This window comes from Microtus ochrogaster, chromosome 21 (assembly GCF_000317375.1).
Source record: "Microtus ochrogaster isolate Prairie Vole_2 chromosome 21, MicOch1.0, whole genome shotgun sequence".
NCBI lineage: Eukaryota > Metazoa > Chordata > Mammalia > Rodentia > Cricetidae > Microtus > Microtus ochrogaster.
In genome coordinates this window covers 29,106,380-29,113,005 of record NC_022022.1, presented here as the reverse complement: position 1 = coordinate 29,113,005, position 6,626 = coordinate 29,106,380, and the positions used below count along the sequence as shown (strand labels likewise).

At 43.9% G+C, this 6,626-nt stretch overlaps 1 long non-coding RNA gene across 1 annotated transcript; it reads right to left on the bottom strand.

The window, feature by feature from the left end:
* Window positions 1–6: 6 nt before the first annotated feature.
* On the bottom strand, window positions 7–2,875 carry LOC113457225. The gene is made up of 3 exons (XR_003377853.1): window positions 2,838–2,875; window positions 2,638–2,713; window positions 7–141 (listed from the first exon to the last, which is right to left on the bottom strand). It is a non-coding gene; the product is annotated as an uncharacterized LOC113457225 (long non-coding RNA).
* Between the last annotated feature and the right edge of the window lie 3,751 nt (window positions 2,876–6,626).

The window sequence follows — 6,626 nt, the reverse complement described above, 5'->3', positions numbered from 1 at the left end:
ACCGGCCGGGCCGGGCAGGAAAGGGGGATCCGGGTGGGGAGAGCAAGGTGAGGGCTGCTTTAGTCCTCTCTGGGGCGCATGTCCACAGACGGTGAATTCCCAGGCAGCGTCTTCCTTTGCATTATCCTCCAACTGTTACAACTAAAATAAAGAAAGTCATTCCAACGAGCTGCACGAGGAGAAAAAATTAAATATAAATAAACAGCCACCCTCGCTAGCCCACTGCAGACACCACAGAAAGCTCCCACGTTCTCAAGTCGGGTCGTTTGCATAACAATCACCAAGACGTGACCCCCCCCACACACCCCCTAACACTCCCAACCCCTGTTCCCTCCCTCCCCAAAGCACACCACACAGCTCCTCCCCCCACCCCCTATTCTTGTAACCCTCCTGAGAAAAAATGTATTAATAGCTAGAGTACCCAGGGAAAGAGGAAAGACGGGGGTGACAAACGCCGAGGGAAAAGGGCAATTGGAGTGCTAAAGACATGCAAATCAGGGGTGGGAGGGCGGGCGATACTACCTATAAGCAGAGGGCATTTAAACATTATGAAATGTGTGAACAAGTGCTGCCTGGGCATGCAAATGCTGCAAAGTAGAAAACAGTACTGGCCCTATGAGGAAAACGCACAGGAAATTAGCAAATGAAGTACTGAGAAACTCTACAATACATCCGAGCATAAACTGTAAGCAAACACAATACAACTGAGAGCTACAAGGCTGCCCACATACAATCTGAACTAAAGAGGCAAGGGGTGGGGGGAGAACTACCAGCTGCCACAGTGTCCTTCTGTGTCTGTGGTCATTAGTTTGAATCCCAGCACAGCTGGCTCTGTTAGGGTCTTAATTCAATGGACCAAGGACAGGTCTCAATTGTACAAGCCATTTGGTGGTGGGGCTTGGCAGGGGCAAGAGGGTGGTGTATTACTTGTTTAAAAGAAAGGAGAAAAAGAAAGATGGAATAGAGGGAGAGAGGTCTCAAATGCAAGCAATGTCACAGGCTCAGAACTAAGTGTCTGCTGCCCCTGTAAGAATACCCCCAAATCATTTCTAACGGAGATTGCTGTCTCTTCCCAAGAAAAGAGGAAGGCAAGGGATGCAAAATAATCTTTCACCAACACTGATTTTTGCATAGAGTGAAAGGGAAGGAGATTCCCTTCAGGTGTGTTTACCCAAAGAACCAGTAAGATGATTTTTTTTCCTCCTTTTGCTATTTTTTTTTCCTATGAGGAAAGTTCAATGTAAACTGGGTATTTGCATTTCTCTCTGCTTACAGGCCATCATTAAGCTTTGGGAAGATGTATTTTGGTTGCTAATTAAGGAGGAGAGATATCCCGCAGCCATTTAAGAATTAAAGCAGAGATGTAAAATGTATATTCACCTGAAAAAAGAAAACAAACCACCAGTTTCTTTGTCCTCCTCCCCCCCTTTTTTTCCTTTTTGCCAGAGTACCTTTCTCTGGCATCTTCTGAAACCTATAGATTGGGCTAGAAGGTGGAGTTCAGGAATTTAGCTGAAGGCCTAGGAGTGTCTGTCTGAAATTTTTAGAGTTTCAAATGCATATCAATTATAGCAATTACGCTTATAATTAGATTAATGAACCATTTATGTCCAAACTCCAAGTGTGAAAACTTCAAGACCGACTGATGAGGCACCCTAAAAAAAATGGGTTCCTGTAAACAAATCCCTATTAGGCAAAGTAAATCAAGATAAGGAACCTCCCCTAGGCTGGATTAGAAGCTAGCAGGCATCCTTCAATCACAGCAAGTCCCTAATCACTCAGGAACCACCTCTGTGGTTTCACAAGAGGGAATACCGCTTCCTTCAGAGGTCTGATGACAATACAAAGGTGCCTCCAAATCCTCCTGGCTAAATATTCTTGATACTTGCAAGGGTTTAGGGGAAGACACAGCAAGAATATGCGTACAACTTCAGTTTCTGTGAATCACATTGAAAATGCAAAACCATAATAACTGCCACTCACTAGAAACTAGTTATACCAACCATGCAATAGGCATCCTCACACTGAGCAGAGGGGAAATTTAACATGTTAGTCTTTTGACCTTGTTCCAAATGAAGAAAGAATTTAATATCCCCTTTCAGAGTCTTAGTATGGTGTTTCCAAACAAGCTCTCCTTGCTTCTCTGATGGCCACCACCTCCCCCTTCCCACCTCTAGGTTCAATGCCACCAGAAACTGTAGAAAATGATTGTTCCTAGTATCCAGGTCATTATTGTTTAATCAATGCATCCCTGGAGCATGAAAAAGGTATCTAAGCCACAGCTATTGTTTGGCTTTTATTTAGCAACAAAATAAAACACACACCAATAACTATAGTTCTAATCCTAAAGCTAAATTAAACATCCATACTTCATGATCCTGCTTTGCCCCTGAACAATGTGACTGTACATGGCTAAGACTGTATGTCTGGTCTACCAGAGACACGGAGATCAAAGGTCATATTTAACATTCAGGAGGAGGGGCGGGTGCAAATTAATTAATTAATTAATACAGTCACGGGTTTTTATTGCTGAAGTCCAGCATTAATCTACTTTTACAATGCCACCGGACAGCAAACATTTAAGAGAGAAAGAGAGATGGGGGAAAAGCCAGAGGAAGAGAAAGAACAATCACTTACCAGTCTCTTTTTATTTGGGGAGCCTTAGAATTTGCAGACGCTGCCAGTCTGCCTTTAATTAGTTGCACATCACCCCCTAACACAAAGAAACACAAATCCAGATGTGTCTTGGCAGCTCCCAATTACAACTTTAATACTTGTAAACAAACTGTTGGGAATGGGGGGGTGGGGTAAATAAATATGCGGATGAAAAAAAATACCTGTAAATGGCTTTTTTTTCTTGTTGCAGAGAGGAGGAGGAGATGGTGTTAGTGGAGGGGGTGGAAGGAGGAGGAGGTGGGGGTGGAGAGGAAAGCGCCGAGTGTGAGCGTGTGTGGGAGAGCGCGGGGCTGTTGTCGGTGGTCTCTGCTCTTCCCAGCGCGTTGCTCCGGGTCCGTCTCCAGTCGCTGTGTGCGAGGGAGGGAGGGAGCCGGGGAGTCTCTCTCCCTCTCTCTCTCTCTTTCTCACCCTCCCCCCCCCCCTCGCTGTGTTTGTGTGTGTGCGTGTGTGCGGTGGCTGGGGGGAGGGGATCGCAGAGAAAGGCGAGGGAGGCGGTGCGGAGCCGGGGGCGGGGGCGGGCCGCGGCGCCGAGGTGAGCAGGACGCAGGCCGCGGACACCTCCCGATGATTGGCTGCAAATTACACGGGGAACAAGAGGCGCACGCGGGCCAGCGCTCCTTTTCACAAATCCCCAGCTCGCCGGCGCGGCCACGTTTCCCTGCCCGCCCGCCAGCACCCGGCGCGGCGGAGGATTTGCTTTTTTTTTTTTTTTTCCTCTGGCAGATAATTGTTTGGAAGGGATGGAAAAGAGGGCGTTCCCGCCCCTCGCGCCCTCGCTCTCTGCGGGTGTGTTTGTGCACGCTGGGCGGGGGGGTGTGTAAATAAACTTGTCTGGGTTCCCTGGCTGAGCTGGGAAGAGCCATGCCAGACACAGAGGGGAGGTCCTGCCTGGTGCAGGGAAGCTCAGTTTCGCATCCCCGGTCGCGTGCTTTTAAATGCTCTTCCTGGAGTGGCCGGGAGAGAGAGACTTTAAAGAGAATCATTATCGATTTTTTTTTTTTTTTTTTTAGGAAGGGAGAAAAGGACGGATGTTCTGGTGGTTCGAATCCTTGCAATGTTATTTTGCCAGATTGCTAAAAAGAAAGAAATGATGTGGAGCTTGACCGATCTCAGTCTGAGGCTGCCTTTCTCTCTTCTCCCTCTCCGTCTTCCATTCCCACTGCGTCTGGGTCGGGGCTCCCTGCCCCATAAGGCTTCCCTTCCCCCACTACTATTTCATCTGGTAGTTCCAAGGAGTCAAAAGTCGATCCCACCTCCCTAATTTGAATTCCAAACTTTATTTTATATCGAAATGATCTATTTTAACTAATATTAATGAGATGAACATTTTACTTCTCATCACCTGGGGAAAATACTTCAAACTGAAAGATAAATAAATATTTAGCACACATCACATATAAATGAAACTCATAGAAATGCAGTTATGAATTAACGTCTTCACTACTGCCTCAAAGAAAATGAGATATTCTGGACACATGCTCTCTGTCTATTGAACTACATACACACTGGAAAAACAGGCATTTAAAAAAAAGGATGTAAAATTTGAGTCCTTTTAAATATGTTCCTTTCTCCTCCCCTGATACCCACTTGAATGGGACATTAAGAAAGGGCCTCACACTGACCAGGTGTTTCTGGAATTTACTATATATATTTACTATATATTGCCCAGGCTCGCCTAGGTCCCTCATTGGCAGTCATCCTGACTCAAGTCTCCAGAGTGCCAGGATTAAAGGTGTGCACCACAACATCTGACTCTAAATGAGTTTTTAAAGAGGAAAAAAAAATCAGATTATGCTTGCTGTAAGGTAGAGAAATGTTACACACTGAAACAAAAAAAAACTATATTGTATAATAAACCTAGTCGTGTGGCTTCAGGGAAAGAAGACAAGGACGAGTTACTTGTTTTGTGAGAACAAATTGCTAGCGGACAGCATAGGCCACTTTGTATTTGAGTTTTCAAAAGATTTACCTTGACCTTGTCGAGATTTGGTGGTGCGCACGCCGTGGAGAGCCCATAAGATAATGAGAAGGCTGACGTACACGCTCAAGGGGGTCCTTTCAAGAGGCAGCAGTGGCTGAAGTAGAGGCAGAGACGTTTGTGACTCTGTGCGTGTTTGTCGTGTTTTTAGACACGACTATAAGTTTGCTTATAAATAGTTATGTCCTCTTCAGACAAAGTAATTGGATAATTAATGAGACATTACTACATTCGTGCAAATGCTTAAGAGAGTCAAGAGAGGCATCTTTCCATTCAATGTTTGTTTTTATTTCTTTTGTTTTTGAGCTGAGCATCATATGCAGTCTATCAACAAACTACAGTCAACCTTTAATGAGTAAATACATCTACAAAGATTCCTAAGCATCTCTTCAAATATATGGATATATAGATAGGGTTTGTTTCTTTCTGTTGAGACAAGGCCTTGTTGTGTACATCAGAGTTGCCTTAAATCCACCTTTGCCTAATGAGTACTAATAATATAGGTGTGTACCACCACATCCAGCTTCCAAAGGTTCAAATACTTAAAGCACCGGTTTAACGTTTCAAGCTACTATTGATATCTACGATTGGTGACTTATCTGTTCCAGGCACCATGTTAAGCAATTTGCAGTATCTTATTTTATACCCATATTTTCAGTTTAAAAATAAGAAAATGGAGCCCTAGAGAAAGTCAAGAAATTACATTAACTCACGAAGCTAGAGTTTCTCCCAATCCTGTCTCTTTCCCAAGTCTTTTGATTATAACTTCTGCCTGAGCTTCATGATCAATAATTAATTGATCAGCAGACCCTCTCTAGATATTAGAATCTTAGATTTAATTATGTTTGCAGGACCTTGGCTAGTATGACATCAACTGAACACACAGGGTAAATTATAAGCAATACTCCTTACTCAATATGGCGTCCATCTCCTTTCTACCAGGGAGCTGACTGACTGGAGGTTTCAGCAGATGCAATCAAGGAAACTTTCTTGTTCGTTTCTAACCTCATTATTTTGATATGATCTTAGGTCTTGTATGTCCACAATCTTTAACATTAGTCTATGCCCTGTATTGTTGCTTCCAAGAAAAAAAAAAGCCAGAATTTTGAAAACTACTTGCTTCTTTTAATTTTCAGTTGATTCTCATCAGGATCTATAATTACGTGAAATGCTAAAACTTAAGACTGTGCTACACAATGTCTGCCCCAACTTCCAACTAGCTGCAAGTCGCTTGTATCTTTAGCTTGCTTCTTTGATCCATATCGCTGTCATTATCGCAGAATCCCTGAAAAGGTGGTTACAACTGTAATAACAAATAAACCAGCAAATATATCCGTGGGAAACCATAGACACACATTGCTTGTCCTTCTGAGGGCCATTCCAGGTTGGAAGCCTGCTCAGCTCTGATGGACTCATAACCCCATCTTTGTCCTGAGGCTCCGGCATCAGTTTCTCCTGTGATGAGCTGGCAGAAGAGCACAGAGGAGGCGAGACTGACTGATCCTCAAGTTGAATAGAACACTACTCAAGCTACCATGTACTTGCCAAACACTGGGAACTTGCCACATGTGACTGCAAAAATCCCTGAATGGCTACTTCCTGGATGTAACTTTATTATGGGGAAGGGAAAAACATCTTGCTGGACAGCTGGCAGCCCCCAACCCACAGTATCGCGAGGAGAATAAGTTACTGTGGACTATACAGCTCTGAATCTCACCTTGCGATTCCTTTGCCTCCTGGGGGCTATTTTACTAATTACTGCCCTTTGAGGTTACCACTGTAAGGGACAGTTTCTCTGTGGCTTTATGGAAAGTTTGACAACTAGGAACAAATTATGATTGCTTAAATACCTAACGACAGATAAAACAGAGTTAGACAGCCCAAGTGAAAATTTACTAAACAACAAAGAAAGCAGTAATAACTAATGGAAGTGTCATAAATCAGAATTAAAATGGCACAGAGATACATTTTA